Raw genomic sequence first — 23739 nt, 5'->3', positions numbered from 1 at the left:
ATCATTTTGTCCAAATGTTGTAAACATTCTTTATCCTAATTGAAATAAGTGCTATGTTGTTGATGAATTAAACAGAAACACTAATTTAATCTCTCATCATTAGCATCATTTTAAAGCTATTAACTGTGTTTTTCAGTAGGCATTACCAGCAAAGAAGAATCCATGCTAAAAGCAAAAACTGCTATTTATCAAGGAGGAAGCTTATGAAATTGAAAAATGTATTAAGGTTAGAGCAAATCTTAGGTCCAGTAAATGCTTTTAATGGATTTTTATCTTGGATTATTCATAAAACTAGGCATTGTTTTAAACATTTTGGCCTGTGGCTGTTTATACTTCTATTTTATCACCCATTTACACACTTTCCTTCAATTACATACGCTCTTATCACTTCTTTCTGTATTTCTTTTCACAGTACATATTTCATTATCACATTTATTCATTTTCTTAGTGATAAGATTTCAAAACAATCTCCTTCCTTTCACAGGCACTGTTCTTTCTGCCATAATTATGTGAAAAGTTTAAACCTCAAGATACTTTAAATATTTTACTTTGTACTTAACATTTATTTGTGTTACTAATATGTATGACTCTAGAATAAAAAGTCCAAAAAAAATTAAAATATACAAAAACTTGACCAGATTTTTAAAATTGTTTTCTTGTTATGTAACTTATCCTTTCTAATTAAGGAAATACAACTTGAATTAGAAAAAATGTTCACTTAAAACCATATACATATACTTATAAATTTTCTTTATAAAATAGGGTCACTACTAATTCATTCTAGAACTCTGCAATCCATAATAACCCAGACCTCCTGCTGGGTGGTTTACATACTTCAGTGGAGATAGAGCAATCCTAGAAGATAAGCATAGAATTATCATCAGGAAAGTAGAGACTCTTCTCTAGGGACAGTAAAACTAATGGGCAGGGGCAAGATATTAATCCGGATTTTTGTCCAAAGAACACAAAACTAAGGTTTGTGTTCTTTTGTTGAATCCAATTCTTTTTCTTTTTCCTAAAGGAAGTTCAGCAGAACTTAAGAAGTTACATGAGCTTACTAGTTAAGTTAGTTATTGTCCATTTCTGATGTCTTAGTTGTCTCTCTGGAAATTGCCACATGGTAATCACAAACCTATTTTGATCAGTTGTAAAATCATATACATACAATATGATTGATTTATGAGATAACATGAAATTACCTGGGAATTTATTGCCTCAAATGTAGGCTCTCTATTAAGGTCTTCAATAAGAAGTAGTAATCTGTATTTTCTGGAATTAGCTCAGACAGATTTTCTTAGAACATTTTCTTTACACAGAACATTACATAGAATCTTTTTTTTTTTTCCCTCAATAGCTCTCGCTATTTTGATATGGCTCATCTTAAGAAAATCTGACAAAGCAATTTTTAAACACATACTTTAAAGAAGGATTATTGATACTTTATAGAATTATTCTCTTGAGAATCCACTGGAGATTTTCATTTGAAGTTCTTATATTTTTAAACCACTACTCTTTTTTGACTTGAGCTACTGAATTAAGTGAGCTCATCATAAACCGCTTTTTGCTGTCTTTATCAGTGATTGCTTTTGGAAGGAACATTGACTGGTTATCTTTATTGGAGTAAAGGATGGTGTTCAAATAAATCCTTATGGCCCTGTGTAACCAAAGTGATAACAGCAATTTGATGAGGAATGTGAATACACTTACGCACTCTTCTTCCAAGAGAAATTTAAGTATTATTACTTGTTTGGGGGCCAGATTGAGGGCTACCATATTTTGAGACTAAAACAGCATGGACTAGAAAAAAAAAACCCAGTGCATTCAAAGTAGATTAGAAAAATATGATTCATTTATTTTTGTGGAAAAACGGGATGTCTTGGCAAATGAGAAGAAAAGAAAAAAAAATTCCTTTGCTTGGATATTTGAAGTTCTCCGTGCCAGTTTTTTAGCATTCTCTTGCCTCACCTATTTAAATGTTCACAAAAAGGGTGTTTCATATGCCCAATGAGGTCCGGATCATCCTTATTCTTGAACAGTTCTGACAGCTTTAAGACTGTAATTCTAGAAACAGGAGCCTACTGTTAAGCATCTACACATGTTCTCCATTATTTCCTCCAGCAGAAAACAATGGTTGGGTAAGATTACACTCTAATGGAATCCATTTTCACTAAATAGGTACATTTAGTCAGTTGTAATTTGGTGGATCATAAAAGAGAAAAAGAAGCAGCTATTTAAAATGAGAAAAGCCAGTGTAAACTTATTAAAGTTCCAGAATCACTGATTACCCATACATACATAATTGTAAACTTGAATTTGTTTTCAATACACCTGAAGTCTTGGATATTCTTGAGAAGAAAATTCAATTTATAAATTACCAGAATAGCATGGATATTTTGGTTTTAGGACCATGTTTCTTTCTCCAATTAACATTTTGGGGATGAATTGGCAAAGAAAGCTTTTTTTTTTTTTTTTTGTTGGCATGAAAAGAGTAGAATGTTAAGAAAATTTGGAAATCTATCTCTTGGGTATCTGCATACCTGATTGCCTCTAGATTATTTTGCTGATATTCTTGGTGATCTCCTGTATTTTGGGAGGAATTTAATCAATTTTCATATTGACATAACAGGCATAAGAATGATCTGTATATGCTACAAACACACACAACACGTGGATGGTAAATGTTTGGAAGACATTTCGAACATGAAGAGCAAATAAAATAATTGAAACTTTTTAATCAGAAAAGAACGTGTGGCAACATTTTAAGTATTGATATGAAGAGATAATTTATTATTCATTCATCCACTTATTCATTGAATAATATTTATTAAGAGTCTTTTGTTCCTGTTCTGCTTCTTAGTATGATGGGAATAGCTATTCTTTGTAACTGGAAGAACTGTGACTAATGAGTAAACATTAGAGTAATTCAAACCTAAATTTTGCATGAGGTAAAAAATTTGTAGACATCACAGATTTTATAAAAATAAATGGGCTATACTGAGTTATAGAAATTTTTAGGAGAGTGCTAATTTGTAGAGAATCCTTAGTCTATGCTGGTTGTTAAATATTCCTAAATTGCTTCTAATCAGTGATTTTTAAAATATAGAATGTAATTTATTTGTATTATAATTAAGATTATATTTTAAGAGTTCACCTTGGCTTACAGAGCAAGGCTAAACTAGGTGTCAGAAAAGCAGGAAATAAACTCACTGGTTGTATTTCTGTCACAACTGCCTTAGAAAAGAGAGAGCCAATCTTATGCAGCTGTTTTTCCTTGTCCTGTTAAGTTTTGGACTGAGAGAACAGGTCACCAAGGGAACTGTGAAAACCTGTCTTCACCCCACGACCCTGTAATTTTGTGCATGAGGTTAATCACCTGACATTACTGCTCTTTCTTTGATGTCATGGGGCACAAGAGTAGCTGTGTCTTCCAAGACCTCTCACCTTCAAAATCTATATGATTTCATAGAGGTTACCTTAGCTCAAAAGAATTCCATTTGAAAACTTTCTTGATAGCATACTAACCTCACAATCTGCTGTCTACGAGAGGTGTTTAATGACGTTTCCTGGAAATAAGATGGATTCCTGATGAGAAAATTTTGAAATAAGAAATCTCCAAGTTTGTACTTTTTCCTTTGAGTTGTATATACTATGTCTTCCATAAACTGAACTGATCTAGAAATATTATATGTGTGTACAGCTTTATATCTGGACACTGTTGTCATTTAAGAGATTCTGTGACTCTGAAGATTCAGAATAACAAATAGCCATTGCCCATACATATTCTCTTTGATTTTCATTACAAAAAAAAGGTGGTCTTCAAAAAATTTTTTTTCAGGGCAGTTTTTTACCCTTTGAAATCTCTCAATATTATGTAATTAAAAGTTAGAGACAGATATTCACAAGGCTGAATATGTAAAATATGGAAGCAAAGTTTCTCCTAGATTCCTCATTGAGAAAAGTATGTATGGTCCTGTCTCTCAGTAAAACTTTCTGGACATGAGAATGATTAATTTTCTTGCTTACCCTAATGAAAGACTATGTAAATTATTATTGGCAAATTTAGTTTTTGTTTTCTTATTTCCTGACAAGCAACAGAATAGCCATTGAAAATATAATCTAAAAGCATAACCCAAATAGGACATGTTGAAGTCTGAGATAAGCTTTAATTTTAACTTATAAACTCTTATAAAATGTAATTCACATAGGAAAAAGAACTCTAGAGCTCTAATCAACACATTTCCAATAATGTCCACAGCTGAAGAGAAATGACATAAAAGGATTAACAAACATACTATACATATTAATTCCTGACTCAGTGCTCCAAGAAGCTGCCCTAGGAAATGACATAAGGGATGTTATTAATCTTAATATCATATTTCATAATATTAAATTCTAGTAATTATTAAAAAGGAAATAAATTGGGCCATAGCAAATTAATATTTAAGGTAGTGATTCTAGTATTATATATAATTAATAGTATTAAAAATATTATCTGTAACCTCTGAAATCATATTTTTATGAAACAATATTCCAGTCTTAAGAAATTTTCCATGGTAGAACATGAGTTTATTTTACCAGAAAAAAATGAGGAAATGAGATTTGCCATCTCCCTAAAAGCGTTGGAGCAGAGTTAACTGAGAATGCCCAGACTCTGGTCCAACAGGAACCCCACCAGTGCTTCTCTAGTGTTGAGTGCCTAGAACTTTCCTTACAAGAGCATCTGGACTCCAGAAGAGCCACTTGGGGACAGGTGGACCAGAGGTAGCATGGAAAGGTTAATTGGTAAGTTTCTTAGCAAGGTCCTCTTGTTCTTGCTTGTTATTGTCCTGTTCTTTACACAAAGAAAGTCATAATATTGGATTATAAAAGAGAAAAAAAAATTCTCTGCTCTCCAAATTATTATTTTTTTCTTAAGAAATTCACTCAGTATAATTCACTCTTTGAATTCTTTAACTTGCAATTGTTATAAACTTAAATTATAAACTTATTCTGAGGGTCATTTCTGGGTATATGTGTGTGTGTGTGTGTGTGTGAGAGAGAGAGAGAGAGAGAGAGATTGCTTCGAAAGATCTTTCTGGTGTAAAGAGGGATGATTATGTCTTAATCTTAGATGTTATATAAATATATTCTGAAAAAATATCTCAAGTGAACATAAGCAAATCTTTAGATGTGTTGCAGCTACTTTGCTCCTCACAAGTAGCCAGCAAAGCATGGGCATTAGTGCAGGCTCTGAAAGCTTAGCTTTTGTCTTCAGGAGGTCTTCAGCACATTGTTAATAAGCCAGAGATAGAGCTAAATGGCCCTTCTTGGTGAGAGGAGGGGATGGTATGCGAATTTAATAGTGGAGAGGCTGCTAAATACAGTGTCTGCTGGCAGTTGACATAAACCACAAAATGCTCTTTAAGTTCTTCAAACCCAATTACTTCAACCACTAGATAAGGTTACAATGCATGATATTATTATGCCGCAGGCTTTCTCCTCCCTCCAAGTTAATATCTTTGTTTTGATTTTGGCTGGGGAAGTTCCTTTGTTGGTCAGCCACAACATTTCCATTAACTCACATAAATTCCCCATCTCACGGCTCCTGCCAGTTTTCTCCCTGCCCAAACAGGATAGATAACATTAGCAGTGTTGCATGAAACATCTAAAATTAAAATTAGTTTTCCCATAGCTTCCGACCACTGGATTGTGAATAACTAAAGTATTACTCACAGTGTTCACAATCAAAGCAATGAACATGGGAAGATTTTTTTTTAATTTTAACTAGGAACCAAATCTTTATGCATAATATTAGAAACTATTTAAAGGTTTTACATAATAAAGGAGTCCCAGAGTTACTTCAGAAATTACTTTTGGATCTTGGGAAGTTTAATTTCTGTTTTGGCTGCTGGGAGTGGTGGCCACTGAGAGCTTGTATGGCTTCTGTAGTTCCTAATGGTGGAAAGTTACCCCATTAGACCTACTTTAGCCATCCAAGCAGCCAACATATTCACTAGATGTCTACTAGGTCTGAAGTCCTCATGGATAGTGTAGCAATGACTTCACTAGTGAACCTGTTGGTATTTCACAAATAAATAAACAAACCAGAAAAATAAATTTATCATTTTACCACAGATTCAAAGCTAAGTATTTTATAGACATTTTTTCTTGAATTCCTGATAATAATCCAGAGAGGTAAATAAAATTATTCAAATTTTGTAGATTTATAGACTTAGATCCTTTAAACAATCTGCCCAAGTTTATATGGTCACTAATGGAAAAACCAAGATTTAAGCAAGACTCAGGTTGTACTCTGATCTATTACTATGCAGTACTTAACTAAGCCCTTGCTAAAGGCCTTGTTAGCTAGGCTTTGGGAAGAGTGGAAATGAATAAACTTCTTCTCTGCACTTGAACTAGTGTCTGACTCATAGGACCCCAGAGAAAGTTCTGTTCTGATGCTGTGCAGTATCCATGTGGCATCCTTAAATCTGCTAGGAAAGATTCAATCCACATGCAACTCTGCTTCTTCCCTTAGACACACAGTAGGTACTATTTAGACCTCTTTGTGTCAATACCACCACCAACAAAGCTCAAAGAACTTTCTTCTTCTTCTTCCAGGTACTGTTCTAAGTGCTTTCCACACACTAACTCAAATAAACTAACTCAAGTAACGCTGTGGGGTCAGCCTGTTTTAGGGCCAGGGTATTGTGAAGAGAAATTTCTATATTCAGATATTTGTGTGCAATTCTATCTACTATGTTTTTTCTTAATGATTCACATATCTAATTAGCTAAGTAAAGACAGAGAATTTCTGCAGCAAAGAAACTTATCTTTGTTCTAGCCTGTATCTTCCAAATTAGCATCAATACAGATTGTCCATCTTCACTGTTGATATCTCATAAAGCAAAAACTGAAAGTTCCTTCTCTGGGCCTTCAGTAAATATCTTAAATTCAGAAGCAAACTTTCAATGGCCAGTAGGCAGCAGGCATGGAGGGGTGTTACTCCAGAAATTCCAGGGAGACACTGGAGACACTGGGCTCAGTTATCTGGGCTCAGGTAAGCTAGGCTGCATTCCATGTGCCAATAAGAAAGTTGTTGGCCAATATAGAAACAATTTTTTTCACTTAATTACAGGCTGTACTTAAACCAAACCTTTAAACATTTCTGCAATACCCTAATGCAAATCCCAGTGGTGAAACATGTCAAAAGATCAGATGCCACTGGAGTTCAGAGTATGGAGAAGATGCTGTAGCCTGAATGCTTAGAAAATCTTCAGTTTTCAAGGTTGAGCCTTAGTGCTGGGTGGGATTTGCAAAAATACGGATATATTAAAGTAGTATTGTGGTATGCATGTGTTTGAGGTTGGGCAAAAGGAGTCAGCATGCAACAAAACCTTGTGGCACATGTGGCCTGTGTTCTGTAGACAGCCATAACATGATCTCACTTTCATGGCAGTGCTCATGTGAACATTCTGAAATTTAAGTTACATTCAAGTTATGGAGTTCTTTGAAGGTGAGACCAAGAATGCCAACTAGTTTTGGTAATCCATAGGGAGTCCTCGAAGGTTCTTAGGCAGTGGGATCACATAAAAAGTGGTGTTATAGAAAGAATCTCTTAGTGGTGCCATGTGGGGAGATCTGGAAAGAGAGAAAAGGTAGAGCAGGTGGTATGGAGGGTCATATGGTGAAAACCTGCATGCTTACTGCAGTGGAATGGAACTATAGGGAAATGTTTGAGGGGCTACTGGGTGTAAGGGGGAAGACAGCTGTTGAAGAATGCAGGCTCCTAAAACCGAAGTCTAAAATAATTAACTGAAATAAAATTTTATCATCAGTTTTGTCAATATATTGAATAATTACAGTTGTTGATATAAACTCAATGATTCATATTAAAATATCATGTTTTAATAATTGCTAAAATTCTTTTCAAAAAACTTGGAAGGGATATCTTCCTTTACACAAATTCTATACTCACAGGGAAAAAAAATCATCTGAGAAATAAACAACCTGATGTCTGCTCTAGTTAGCATTCTGTTTTCAAAGTCTGTGCTGTCACTCTCAGCTTCTTTATGGCTGTTGTCTGCTTTGTGTCCAGAAGACAAGAGAAAAAGCTGACTGTTCTTCTTTATTCTGAACACTGAGTTTGTTTTCCACTCGTCCTTTCTGATCCTACACCATCTTGTTCAGCACCCTAGGAGGGTTGCCTGTAGGAAATACATTTCAAAGCTCCCTTGCCTCTGGTTACCGGTTGACTTTGGCCAACAAGAAAAATAAAGAGAGAGAGAGAGAGAGAGAGAGAGAGAGAGAGAGAGAGAGAGAGAGAGAGAGAGAGAGAGAGATTGATTCTACCAGGAGAATGAATGGCAGGAGGCAATGTGGTAATGTTTTGAAGAAAGCCAATTCTCAGCATACCTTCCCCCAACTTTGATTTCAGTGACAGATGTTTAGCTTATAATCAGTCATGGTGGGAGAATTTATATTGTGAAAATGAGCAAGTGCTACAAATTGGGATTTTCATATTTGGAAAGTCACATTATCACTGGGGATGTGCCACTGGGGATGTGGGTCTAGGTACTTCTTTCTTTGGCTCCATCTGCAGATTGCTCTCAGGTTGGCTGAGAATCTCAACTAAAGGTACATAGATGGGGTTCTCTCCATATAAGTAACTCTCATCAATTTCTCCAGTTTTTTTCTTCTTACTCTTCGCAGCTTTAAGAAGATAATAGTTATCTGACTTGAACCTCTCAGGTTACTACATCTTCTCTAAACCTGAACCATCCTGTATTATGGCTACTAGTTACCTATTGACCGCTTGATATTGTGACTATCATAGTGGTGTAATTGAGGAACAGAATTCTGTACTTTATTTAGTTAAGATTAATATTAAAATTTATTTAATTAATATTAAAATTCAGAAGCAAAAATATCTTAAATGTTTTTCATTAAACAACTTTTTTTTCATTAAATAATTTTTTTTTGTATTGATAGGCCTTCATTTTACTTCAGGATTTATTATTTGAACAGAGATGGGCTGTAAATATAAGATATATACTAGATTTTAAAGACTTACTATGAAAACAATGAAAAAAATCTTACTAATGATTTTTTAATATTCATTTTCTATTAAAATGACATTTAAAATATGTTGGATTGAACTAAATAAATTATTAATGTCAATTGAACTCATTTCTTTTTTGGGGGGTGTCTTGGTTGAACTCAGGGACACTTGACCACTAAGACACATCCCCAGCCCTATTTTGTATTTTATTTAAAGACAGGGTCTCACTGAGTTGCTTAGTGTCTTACTTTTGCTGAGGCTGGCTTTGAACTCGAGATCCTCCTGCCTCAGTGACCATGCCCTACTTGAACTCATTTCTTTAAATAAGACAATTTTTAATTACTGTATGGCTCCTATTGTTAGAAAGTTCCACTCTAAACTATGCCCAAATGTATCCCAAATGTGGGATACATTCAGTGGGCACTAACTTTTAATGATGTTTCCTAACAATTGATAGGATTTTTGTAGTGTAATGTGCTAAAGTGGATTATCCTCTAAAAACATTTCCTGAATGGAAGGAAATAATCCTATTGTTAAGTATCTATCAATAATTTTTGAATATTCAATTCAACTCAGTCATCCTGAGTGATAGGAGTGTTTTGAGATACCTTATTTTACAGATCAGAAAACTGAGGCACAAAGAAATTTCTTGCTCATGTCACACCTGGTAAACATAGAGGCCAGAATCAAGATCAGGTTCTCTTGACTTTACTCTCCAGGATCTTCCCAGCCCACCATACAATAAAGATTTCTTATTCCAGTGAATTTGAAACAAGAGTCATGGAGGAAATTTGTTGATTTATTAGATATTGATTTTAAGATTCTTCTCAAAATATAAGTGGGTCTTCAGTGTGCCTTCTATCTCCCCCACCAATGCCTCAGACCAAATTCTATTTCTTTCTTGGCTCCAGGGGTAACCACTTTGAAGTAGTCCTAGAAAGACCATGGCTTAACACGTCCATGACATGTGGTTTCTAGGGGTGACTTTTCAGGTCAGGAACATGGAGGGACAGCCAGGGGTTTGGTGGAATCAGTCCAGCCAATATGCGCATCTGGCATTCAGCTGAGCTCTCCCTAACCCCAGTTGAGGTTTTGTTCCACCTCACCTCGATCCTTAATTTCACTGCTAAGTGGACCATGAGATAGTCTTGCTTCCTTTATAGAAAGCTTTAAAAGCATAGGCAAACAGCGTCTCAAAGATATAAACTGTACCCAGGTCACAAATGGGATGAAGGACCTTGACCTTGGGGCTGAAGACTTCACATGTTTCGGCCCATTCTCATTTTCAATCTAATCATGGTTTGATCCTCCTGCATTTGACTTTGACTGACTGGTGTAGTTCTTTGTGGAAGGTTTGGAATGATTTTTACACACATTAGCACTCTTTGCACTAGACTTTGTGTATCCTTCTTTGCTAAATAAGTGTGAAATGAATTTTTTTTTTTTTTTTTAGACGCAGGTAGGTCCTGTTCTTGAACCCATGCTAAGTCTGGAATAGTGCATAGCTGTGTGACATTAACCACTAAAAAGAAAGTTACAGGAACCTCCAGGATCACTGCAACGTTGGTCCTGGTTTCTTACTCCTTATTTAGTACAAGGAATCCTTTGGTATATAATAAATACTGACCAATTCAGTGTAACAAAGGAAGGGATGCTTCCTACCATATCCATTTTATATTTTCCATCTAACTTAGTATCATGGTGTGATGACTCTAGACATGCTCTCATTGGAACCCTTCAGAAACTGGAAACAGGCAACATGGAGTTTAAAAGCAAAGCTTGGGATCAGGCCTGTATTCAGTTGTGTTAACTAAGTGGACTAATTTCTTTTCCTCTCTATACCTCAATTTCCTCATCATCAAGAAGAGGGAAACATCATAGCCCTTAAGGGTTTTTCAGGTATCAGCAATGGAAGTCAGCTCTTAAGGATACATGTTAGCCAATGGAACCAAATAAAGGACAGAACTAGCCATGGAAGGATATGAATCCAAAGGGCTCTAGGCTTGCAGGGAACAAGGTGCATTGGCATTATTAGGGCACCACACACACACAAAAAAAAGAAAGTTAAAGAGCTCTTCAGATTGCATCCCATCTTTCTATTCAAGATGCACATTCAAGTTAACATTTGGGTGGTTAGTTGGGGTCCTGCATGTCTCTTCTCCTTGGTCAGAGGAGGGCAGGAGAAGTAGACTATTCCAAGGCACAGCCCCATCAAACTCCAGTTGAGTCTGGAGGCTAAGTATTTAAATAAAACATTGGGTGGTGTAATGTAGGAACATTGCATGGATTCAGGACAAGTAAAAGAAACAGAAGTGTTTTACAGACTTCTGGCTTACAGAGTCATTATGATGTTCAAATAAGACAATTGACATGGACACAATTAGGATAATTTTTTGTGGGGGGGTATTAGGGATTCAATTCAGGGGCACTCAACCACTGAGTCCCAGCCCCAGCCCAAGCCCAATTTTGTATTTTATTAGAGACAGGGTGTCACTGAGTTGCTTAGTGCCTTGCTTTTGCTGAGACTGGCTTTGAACTCTCGATCCTCCTGTCTCAGCCTCCCACCCCAGCTGCTGGGATTACAGGCATACACCACTGTGCCTGGCAATTGACATAATTTTTAAAGTTATCATTAGAAAGAAGAAAGAGCTCATAATCCAGCTTGTTTTTCTTACTAAGAATGATCAGATTCTCAAAGAGCTTATTTTATACAGACACATATGTGAATATATCTGAAAAATATTTATTTTTATCAGCATTTTCTTGGATTTCACTTAAAAGTTTACCACAAGGGCATTTTAGCAATGTGCTATCGAACTAGGTGGAGATATATGGAAACAAAATGAGTAGGAATTATGTCCCAAATAGTTAGCATGAAATTCAAAAATCTGCCTTCGTTATTTCAAACACAAGCCAACAATAAATCTTACACCATCTATTTTAGTTATGGTAAATCATAGTCGTATGTGATCATGATTATGTCTAATTGTGGGATAAAGAATTTAATTTTGGAGTATGAATGAAATATACCCTTGTTGACATCTTATGTATGACAGTCTGAGAACAATAGGGAGAGAGCCAACAGCAATGTGATATAAATCCCCCTACAGAGAGAATAATAAAGAACCTTTAAATTGAGGATTCTGACTCTTAATGATAGTTTCAGAAGACTGGGATATCCATATTTAGAATGTAACAGCTGCTTCAAATTAGGAAGACTGTAGACTCTTCTGACATGAGTTCATTGATGATGATGATGATGATGTGTGTGAATGTCACTTCAGTTGTGTGTAATCAAAAAAATCTAGAATAATTCCCTGAAATATTACTTTACAGAGAAATATTTTCTGTGGTAAACTGCTGTTCTCCACTAAGATTGCCTATCTGCATTGAAATTTGTGACTTTTTAAAAGAACATCAAGAGAGAGTTGCATGACAACCCCAGGAACTTAAAAGGAACCAACTCTCTATTTTTTTTTTTACACTTCTGCTTTCACTTCACAACAATGTCTTTCATTAAAACTAAATAATTATCCCTGTCAAAGCAAGGCCTCAAACAATTAAAGTAAGACTGAAAGTTATTTTCCTCTTTGGAAATCTTTAGTAAAAGGCCAAATATTCATACAATATGATGAAGAATCAGAGTATACTCTTTGCTTCCATGACACATCTCAACTCAGAGAAGCTCCTAGTGCATTGATGGTGGCCATTTGGCATGAAAATATAGTGGCCTGGCAAAACTTTGCAGGGAATTCTATAAATAAATAAGAGTGGAAGGAAATGAAAATTTTGTCAGTCTATAATTTCACTCTGGACAGGACACTGTAGATATTCAAATCCATTGGAGTTACACCCTTTCCATTCTAGAAATGATTTAGTATTCAGACTGTGCCTGGGCCACAATTAGGAGGTGATATGAAGGACCCCTGCCTGACTGGGATCTAGTTTCTTGGTGAGATTCATTCCTCCCTTCTTCTGTGCTTGTCCTTCCCTCTTTTCTTGTTCTGAGATAATAGTACATTCACATGAAGTTGTAATAAATAATACAGAGAGATAAGATAGACCCTCTACCCACTTTCCCTCAGTGATAGTTTTACACATTGTGTAAAACTATAGAACAACATCCCAACTAGGATGCCACCATGGATAGAGTCATAGACAGAATATTTCCATCACCAGGAGGATGTCTCAAGTTGCCTTCACAGTTATTTACACTTTTCTCCTGTCCTAATTCTGTCATTTCAGGAATGTTATCTAAATGGGATCACATAGTATATAGTCTTTTGGGATTGACTTCTCTCATTCAACACTTTTTCTGGGGATTGTAGGCTGTGCTGATGTGTGTTGATGATTTATGTCCTTTTATTTAAAAATCATTTTCTGTGGTATGGATGTACCATTCCTCTGTTGAATGACATCTAAGTTCATTTTCAGTGTTTGGCTATTAAGAATAAAGCAGCTCCAGAATAAAGCAGCAGCTCCAGATATCTGGACATCAGTATTCATTGTTCACATTAGTCAAAAGGTGGAGACAGACACAGAACACACACACACACACACACACACACACACACACACACTGGAACATTATTCAGCATTAAAAAGGATGAAATTCTGATACATGCTACAACATGAGTAAACCACAAAAACTTGGTAAGTGAAATTAGTTAGACCTATAAGGACACATATTGTATAATTGCACTCATATGAGGGACCTAGAATTGGTAAATTCCTAGAGACAGAGAGAATAGAAGTTGCCAGGAGCTGGGTGGAGAGGGAAATGGGAGTTATCTGAGTACAGAGTTTCTGTTTGGGATGATGATTTTGTTTTAGGAATGGAGAGTAGTGATGACTACAGAGCCTAGTGAAATGTGCTCAGTGCTACTGAATTGTGCACTGGAAAATGGCTAAACGGGCATCCTGTGCACTCCTATGACTCCCCCACTCCCAAATTTCATAATTTCTAATCTTCAAGAATTTATAATTTTGCTGGAGAAATGAGATTATAAATAAACACAACATGTTAAATCAGCATCATATAAGTAGGAGAAATAATAGATTTAAAACAAAACTAGTTCAGTGATGAGAAAAAAATCCCTTCTCTCTGCAGTGAGAGTGGAAATCATCCTTGAAGCAACATCAGAAAGATGAATTTGGTAGTGAACCTCCCAGGGTAGCTAGGATTTGACATAAAGTCAAAGACCAGACAGTCATCTTATAGCAATCTATAAAATGACTGGCTGCTGTCTAAAGGGCATAGCATGGAGAGAACAGGAGGCTGCCCTGTTTCAGGGAACAGGAAAAAGCTGGGCATAATGATTCAAAAGGGAGAGATTCAAATACAGAGGGTTACAAGTAAATGATGGGGAATTTTGGATGCTAGTGGAGTGGTGCCTGAGTGTCCTTAGACCCCTTTAAACAAGGATACTGAATTTATATAGATTAGGGGAATGTTTTGATATGTGCAATTGTTTTTTTAAGATCTCAGACTAAAGAGCAGGTTCTATTTTTTTTTTCAAAGAGAGAGAGAGAGAGAGAGAGAGAGAATTTTTAAATATTTATTTTTCAGTTTTCGGTGGACACAACATCTTTATTTTATTTTTATGTGGTGCTGAGGATTGAACCCAGTGCCCTATGCATGCCAGGCGAGCGTGTTACTGCTTGAGCTACATCCCTAGCCCAAGAGTAGGTGCTATTTTTATGTGAAAAATATTTTTCTCAATTATAGACTAGAGATGATTATTCGATTAATATGTCAACCAAAATCAGAATAATTTTGTTATTAATTATTTTTTACTCTTTAATTTAGAGCACCTTTTCAAATGTCCATTAGGCATTATTTTGATTTACTCTCATTGCATCCATTTTTCTCATATAGACTGATAATTAAATACCAGAAGAATCAGCACTTTAAATTTTTTTTTCATTTTTTTTACTCTTCCTCCTCTTCTTCCTTCTTCTCCTCCTCCTCCTCAAATTTAACCCAGGAGAACTTAACTACTGAGTCACATCCCCAGTCCTTTTCATTTTTTCTTTGAGACAGGGTCTCATTAAGTTGCTTAGGGTCTTTCTCAATTAATGAGGCTTGCTTTGAATTTGCAGTCTTCCTGCCTCAGCCTCTGGAACTGCTGGGATTATAGGTATGTGCCACCATGTCTGACACTTTAAATTATTTTTGAAGGACTATATTACAGATGCTCCTGTATTTATGATAGGGTTACAGTCCTGAAAAACCCACTGCAAATTGAAAATATTGCATCTAAAAATGCATTTATTGCACCTGACCCACCAAGAACATCACAACTTAGCCACGTGGTATACTGTATCCCTTGCTTCCCAGAGGTGCACTTTGAATTTGCTGCCTAGCTTTGGGAGAGAGAGTCTTATCAAATCTTGCCAGCCTAGGAAAAAAACAAAATTTAAAATATTCTTTATTCTGAATGTATTTTTATATTAAATGCACTTTTGCACCAAAAATGAAAAATCAAGCCTTTAAAAGTCGGGAACCTTGTGTAAATTTTTCATGGACAAAATTATGAGTAAATTCTTTTCACCCAGTTGACTTTTCAAGTGGGGAGCATGTTCAAAAGTTGAGTCCTTATCTATATTAAATTCTTGCTCATCAATTTCCCTCTTTCAGTGTAAGGTAATAGTAATACTTACTTACACTGTTGTAAGGAAAAAACAGGACTGTGAGTTTTAAAAAATAGAACTCTATTCTAACGATTTAGATAATAAATTTTGGATGGTTTGAACTAGCCCTTATTTATAAATCTTTGCATTCTCCAAGCACCTCTGTACCTGTCACATAGCACCAAGTTATTATTGGTAGCATTATTGAAAATAGCAGCAATACCATATGTATTTACTTTCCTTTATACATGGAATCTGTTTAATAAGTTTGTTGGTTAATAAGTGAGTGAATTTACATGAACCCTAGTTTTAAAACAATCCATCATGTGTTGTGAAATCATAGTAAACCACAGTTAACCCAGAATTAAGAAGTTATATTGCTTGTGTTGAGTTTGGTGGTGCACACCTGTAATCCCAGAGGTTTGGGATGCTGAGGCAAGCAGATCATAAGTTTGATGTTAGCCTCAGCAACTTAGTGAGGCCCTCCACAACTCAGCAATACCTTGTCTCAATATAAAAGTAAAAAGGATTGGGGATGTAGTTCAATTATAAAGCATCTATACGTTCAATTTCCAATACCAGAAAAAAAGTTATATTACTTGTATCCACAACAAACAAACAATCCTCATAGAATCATTATTTGTTCTATTTCTGGTATGAAACATTTAAAGTAATGCTGAATAAAAATCAAAATTTCATGTCTTCCATTGGCTTTCCTTTGTATCTAAGCAAACAGTATACATGATATAATCAATACATAATATGCTTAAATTTTGTTTTCACTTAAAAGATGAGTTTCATGCTTAAAATTTGATCTGTGTAATATGTACACATACACATATCTATAGGTATATTAAATATAAGTAAATGTATAGATGTATTATCAATATAAAACTATATATTCTAAATTGAAATTAATAATATTTGTGCTTCAGAATAGTCTGTTTCAAATAACATGATAACAAAACAAAAAATTGGAATAAGATAAATCTGTCTATACAGTGATTGTCTTGTTAAAATTAAAAGTTTCTTTCCAAGTTTTTACAGTATCCTCTATGGGAAAAGCTCTCTGTGATATAGAGGGTGTAGCACTAACCACAGCACATGCATCAAGAAGAAGTTTTACGTGTAGGTTGTGGATGAGTAACTTAAGACTAATGGTAGTGAACTATTTAAAGTGAGTAGTATTATGAATTGTTCCCCTGTGGATCCATTTGAGGGTTTATAAAAGTCTTGTGGCTAAATGTTAAGGTTGAATAAACAAACAAACACCTGGATACTGTGATATATGAGAAAAGACAGAAACTGCATCTGTGCATGAGTGCAGAGGGTTTGAGTAAGTCGGTAGTAAGAATAGCATGGCCTCTGCATGTGTGTTGCACACTTAGCAGAGCGATCCTGAACACGTGCAAGCCCTCATGGTTTTGGCCATGGTCAGCAATACTGTCCAGTGGTGATGTGGGGCTCCTTCTAGGGTAAACCGGGAGTATGTAATTTACCACTGAGTGGCCTATTTATAGTACACAGGAGGATACCTTTCTGTTTTTCTCCCACAGTTATTAAATCTTTGCAGCAGTTAAAATCCAAGATACAGTATGACTTTGCACAAGATGACAGGGTGCTTCCTACACTCTTCCTGTCTGAAAAAAAAAATGATATTAAGTAGTCTTGTTAGAATTCAGGGAATGAATGGAAAGAATGTGAGTTTTTTTAGAGAGTTTGCTTTCAATCACGGTTCCTTATTTAACCTCGTTTGTTAAATTTTTAATTGTTTAATTAATTGTTAGTTATTTTATTCAACAGACAAAGCAATATATGCATTTGGTGATTGTTTTGAGTATTAAGTGAGTTGATGGACACGAATACACTAATATCATGCCCAACATCTATTAGGTGATCACATTCCCTCACCTTCTAATACCACATCAATTCCCTGTTATCTGTATTGAAACTAATAAAACATTTCAGAGTTGTAGGAATTCTAAAATTAACAAACAAACAAACAAACAAACAAACAAAAAACCTTTACATGTTTTCTTATGGAAGGCTGATGATAATTCATATGGTAAGAATATAGTAACTTCTCAAATACCTATAAATATAGGAAAACCCAGCTCTGTTTTAAGAACTTGATGTATGTTATGATTTTAATCCTTGTATTAATAAGTATCTTATTCAATAGATATTATTACAAGCATTTTTCAGATACATAATCATAAGGGAAAGGTATCAACATACTAGCTTTGTAACAAGAATATAAGCCCTGTAAAAAGAAGACATGTTTTAGCCTCCTTGAATTTTAACAATACTTTACTTTGCACTTAATGGGTACTCAGGAAAGTGTTTTGTTTTATTTTGTTTAATTTTGAGACTTTCATTGCTAAACCTAGAAAGACAGTAACATTATAGAAACTTTTGCTTCTTTGATACAAGAACTAATTAAGAAACTTGGTGGTAAAGATTTATCTCAGGAATAAACAAAGTAGCAAGAGTTTTGCTGTGAAATTTGTCAATAATTTTGGTCATTTACCTCTGTGAATTGGTTTGTTCATTTGTGTAAAGTTGTGGGGAGGGGGGAGGAGGAGGGAAGAGGAGGGAGAAGGAGGGAGGAGAACAATTTTAAGTTTCAGACATGAGGTATTACCAGTAAATTATACTTGGAATGATCAGATTGCATTTCAGTAAGTTGCACTGGAAAAAAAGTATATGAAAAATTTTGTTATAGCATTACCAGACTGAGGCTTTTACTTATCCAGACTCATTAGCTAGTATCACAAATAAATGGATGTTCCCTTACAATGGAATAAGAGTAGCAAAGAAAGCAGTGTCAGGTTACTACATCTGGATTATTTTCAGTGGTGGAAAATAAAATAATGAGGATGCCAACTGGGCCACCCACTGCAAAATGTGGGTGACCAAATGAGCCAACGGAACCTCTAATGAGTATTTACTCCAAAGGGCTCTGAATGTAAACTACTTCCAGACTGATGTGGTGCCAAACACAGGGGATTAAGTCTGTCGAGGGCTTTTGTTGATCAGCAGCCAAGGCTTCTAGGAACAAAGGGAGGGGTCTCCTTATTAAACGTATCGAGAATATTACTTTCAGACAAGAAGAATGCAAAGAATGGATCAAAGAGCACTGTAAAATAGAAGACAAGTAGACATAAGTAATAACAGCATCATTCATACTCTGGATGTAGGTTGATTTTGTTTGGTTAAAGCATTATTCTTTTAGAGGACTTGAAAGCATCACTTAGCATTTATGTGGTCTGCTCTGCATTATAGGTAGTTGTGTGCATGTCTTTGGTTTGATGGTTTTGGGGGTAGAAATGTCTCTGCTCTGTCCCTTCAGTGTGCCATTAATCTCATTGTCCTTTCCTCCTCCAGCACTAAGCAGAGTGTAGATATAAGTTGCTTAATAATTAGTTTTGAGATATATGAAATTGAATTAGGTGGGTACTACTGCTTTAATGGTACAGAGAGTGTAAGGTAGAACATAAAATACTTTTCTTTTAGCAGCGATAAATTCATAATACAAAGAATTTATGTTTCTAGAGGGAATAGCTCAGTGTCATTTAGAAAGTTAGTGTCTGAGTTTATCCTGACTCATGGATGTTGTGTATCTCACGCTAATCAGATTCCCAAAGCAATGCAAACGACAGGGCACATAAGGAAAATCACATTCTCTATATGTTTACCCAGGGATAAAACAGAACAAGAAAATATTTGCACACTGTGACAAAAGTCAGTGCTGGGATGGATTCTAAGATGGCCACCCAAATAAATGTTTACTTCAGTAAAGCAAAGTAAAGCAAAACAAAACAAAATCTAATTTAGTATATTTGAAAAGTTTAAAACATAACAACAGCAGTTATTTGATTCCTTTTTTTTCTGTTTCCAAATAGTCGTCTTGACATTTTAGAAACTTCACCTCTCTGGTCCTTCTCAAAGGTTGATTGAATTTAACAGGAAGATTCCTTAAGGAATACCATCAAATGTTAATTGTGAACACCAGTTTCCTCCTCTTTTGGGACAAGGTAACCATATGAGTTTTAAGTATTGACCCTCAATTTTGGAATTATACTGGATGGATTAAAGATTTTCCAGTTACCAGCTATGCCAATGTTGCCACAGTTCTAACATTGCCTAGACTCAATAAACCCTCTACAGAGAGAGGGGCTCACACACTGGGCCACAGCAGTAGCAGGAAAATTGAATTTTAACCAAAAGTTGTGAACACCTTTTGAATCCATCATTTGATCGTTTCTAAGGTAGCAACAGGGACTGACAATGGAGTTACTATTGATGAGTGTTTTTTGTGCCATGGGAAAGGATGTGATCATAAAATCATAATTATCATGATAATAACATTAGTAACGATTGTTGATTGTTGATTGTTGAGTGTCTGCTCTACTCCAAGCACTTTTAGGAGAATTTCACATGCATCATCCTACTGAACCTTTCTGGTGATAATGGCAAAACTAGATGACCACTAGTCTCTATTAGATGGATTAAACTTGCATCCTTGCCGTTATACACATTCAGGAAGTTCACCAAATATGTATTTATTTTTTTATTAAACAATCCTTTTTAGTGTCAGAAAATCTTCTCAGTTCATTATATTACTGCATTCATTCAATCTTCACAATAGCCTTGTGAAGGAAGTAGCTATATTGTCCCTATTCTATAAATGGAAAACTGAGCTTTAATAAATTGTCAAATTATCATGCATCTCATAAATGGTAGAACTATGAATGGAAAACTGAGCTTTAATAAATTGTCAAATTATCATGCATCTCATAAATGGTAGAACACACTCAAGCTAACTGGCTAGAGTGTATTGAAGTTTGATTCAAGCCCAGAATATTTGCTTTGATGAAAATGATGACAATAGAGTTTCATGAAGTGTTAATCAACTCGGTATCACTGAGACTGTGTATTAAGAATCTCTCTGCTTTACTTCTCAGCTACTCTGTAGTTCTCTAAATCTTGTGCTCCTGGTCTAAAGACCATAGATTTGAACTTGGAGTTTGGAATTATGAGGGTGAGGGGAATCTCTGACCAATTGAAATTCTGAGAATATTTCTGGGTTCTCTGTGTCTTCCCTTGGTCAGGCTCTTTCCTTTCCAGTGGTTTCCAATCCCCCGCCCTTTAGTTTAGAAAGCCGTAGAATATTTCTCACACCTAAAACAATCACTCAAAATAAACGTGAAAAGCTTTCAAAGATTATATGATCAGAGACCAAGAAGAATGGGAGAGAGGTGAAAGGTATTGAAGTTGAAAACATATCCTTCCTTTTTCTTTTCAATGCTCACCTCATATTCTCCCCTATTTAGATACTAGGTGAAAGTTATTTATTGATTTTCAAAGCAAATATTTTGTGTAGTACTGGAGTGGAAATGAGGCAGAATTTCCTTTTGGAGGGTTGGGAAGGATGGGTGTGGTAGATTGAGGAAAGAGAGAACCCATCTTGAGAGTGGAGGAGCCTAGGAAAATTATTATGAGTCACAAGAAGTGGGAAACCTGGGATGTACCCTGAGATATGTGAGATGGGAAAGGCGAGAGGGTCTCAAACTGGAGCCTGACATTTTTAGTCAAACAGAGTAAGGAAAGTTTAGCTTCAATTCTGAGCAAAGAACATAAAAGCGCTTCTTTGAAGCAATTGACTGCTAAATGAAAAACAAAACAAGAAGCGCAAATCAGCCTTATCCTCCAGGAACTTAGCACTTAATTCCAGAAAAGAAATTAGAATCAGTACTAGATCAAATGCTAATGTTTCTTCTTGAGTACTTTTGACTCTGGGAGTGTTTTTCAGTTAACCACTTATGCTTCTGTGAAATCCAAATGGGAAACATGGAGAAAGGAGAAAGAAGATAAGCATGCATTTTGAAAGAGTGTCTCTTTATCATCTCTTGAGTGGGGGAGTCAATGATATTATTCTCTTACTTCCTATCCTGGAGGATCTACAACCAGAGGCAGTCCTTCAATTTTCCGTAAGCCCTATATGTGACAACAGCTCAAGAATTTCGCCAAAACATTCAAAGCCCAACTTACCCAGAAAGCCATATGGAAAATGAAGTCTCAATTACTTCATTAATCAGGTCATTTTATGCTTAAATAAAATTTCTGCTAAATTTTGGGCACACTGTTTCACAGCAACTTTCTTTAAAAGTAGATATAATAGTTGCAATGATTTTAAGAAGATATGAAGCATTGTCTCATCATTTTGGCTCTCATTTTAAATCTTAACCACAAGCCACCCCAGTGGGAAGAGAGAATAAATAAATAAATAAATAAATAAAATCATATATACAAGTATATATATATATATATATATATATATATATATATATAGTGCTACCCCAGATGGACAGCTGGGGTTAGGGGTGAATACTGGTTGCCCTTAAGCAAATTTCTTAATTATCCTGGGTTCATTATCCCCATTCATAAAAATAGTGATAACAACCAAAATAAGATTACCTGGGAAGCTCTGGATAAAGTTCAAGGAGCTCAGCAGTAGATAGGGGCTCCAAAATATTATTTATATATATATATACTATGTCTTACATTCTGAGGTTTCCTTCCTTCTCCCCTCCCTTCCTCCCCCACCTCTTCTTTCTTCCTGCTTTCCTTCCTTCCTTCCTCTTTCCTTTGACAAATGTCAATTCTATGTCAATTCTATTGTGTCCGGCATTGTGTGCTAGTGATCAGATTTAACTGGCGAAGACAGATCTATGGCTTGGGATCATGTCATCACCCTCCTTACAATTCTGTCACTTTCCATTTCCTCCAGGATGAAGAGCCTTTCTGCACGTGGCTGAGCAGGCCTCATCTCACACTGCCCCCACCTTTCTCTCCTTCTAGGGTCACTTTACTTTCGTTTTCACTGGGCCATCTCCAGTCACAGGGACTCTCATAAGCCATTTCCACTTTCTGAAAACTTTTCCTTAGCTCGGGTCCTCTCAACTGGTTAACTCCATGCATCCTTTAGATCTCAGCTCAAATATCACTTCTTCAGGAAATCTTTCTCTGACATTTAATCTAGATTGGGTTATTTTGCTCTGCATTTCTATGGCACTGTTCCACATTTATTCAGAGTACTTTTCTAAGTTTATCATATTTATTCTATGCATTGCTATCTATTCCACAAAGTGGCAAACTCCATATGACCTAATGTTATGCTTGTCTTTGCCCAGTGCCTGACACGATGCTGGAACCATGGTAAGTGCTCCGTATTTGTTAGTTGACAGATGGCATAATGTAATGAATGGGTAGTGCCACCAAGGAACATCATTGCCATTAATTTTTTTTCCTGTTAGTAATTATAAAGCTTCCAATAAAGTATTTCTTCCCTTCAAATTAAAAACTTAAGAATAAAAAATTGTGCTCCTGTAATACCTAGACTATAATAATGAACATAATTCTTTGAAAAAATTTCACATTGTGACCTTTCTTCTTTTTGTACTCTACTCTAAACCAAAAACCTGTGGCTGCAAAGCCTGGTAGTTGTGAGGAAGTCTCCAGAAAATTATAACTTCCAGGTTCTTCATTAGGATGCATATTGTTTAAAGAAAGAAAGAATGCAGAGGCTTACAAATTCTCTTTCAAACATTGACTATTTGAGAACAATGGTCAAGACCTTTCATTTGCTTCCTAACAGATGAGATTTAAATAAAAAACACAAGTACATTCTTTGGAAAAGTCGAATGGTTAAAAATTTAGCAAGGATGCAGAGTTCTGCTAATGAGAAAACCTTCAGCAATTGATTTTGTTGGTATTTAGTTGCACTCTTGTGACTGGAGTTTAGATCTAAATGTCACATTAAATGTTGGTCTTTAAGCCAGAGTCTAACAAAAACTCCATCAGGTGAAAGATATGTGAAAGGACCAATGGATTACCTGCTTTCCTCCAAGTGAAGAGTCTTGAAACTTCTATTAGGACTTTTTGGTGATTGCATACTATATCACTGTTTGTGTTGTGAACTGATAAAATACAATCAATAAGAGTGTAAGTTATAGGTTATAGATTAGTAAAAATCTAGATTATAGATATAAGATTTTGATAAG

General features: G+C 35.5%; 1 protein-coding gene and 1 non-coding gene across 2 annotated transcripts in view; one reads left to right on the top strand and one right to left on the bottom strand.

The window, feature by feature from the left end:
* Dkk2 (dickkopf Wnt signaling pathway inhibitor 2) overlaps positions 1 to 23739 on the top strand; it is a 97459-nt gene that overhangs the window by 36102 nt on the left and 37618 nt on the right. The gene's annotated exons all lie outside the window — the stretch shown is intronic.
* On the bottom strand, positions 12573 to 12688 carry LOC113192927 (U5 spliceosomal RNA). The gene has a single exon (XR_003302080.1). It is a non-coding gene; the product is annotated as a U5 spliceosomal RNA (small nuclear RNA).

The sequence above is a fragment of the Urocitellus parryii genome, chromosome 10, assembly GCF_045843805.1.
Source record: "Urocitellus parryii isolate mUroPar1 chromosome 10, mUroPar1.hap1, whole genome shotgun sequence".
In the NCBI taxonomy this organism is placed as follows: Eukaryota; Metazoa; Chordata; class Mammalia; order Rodentia; family Sciuridae; genus Urocitellus; species Urocitellus parryii.
This window is presented reverse-complemented; position numbering and strand designations above follow the sequence as displayed.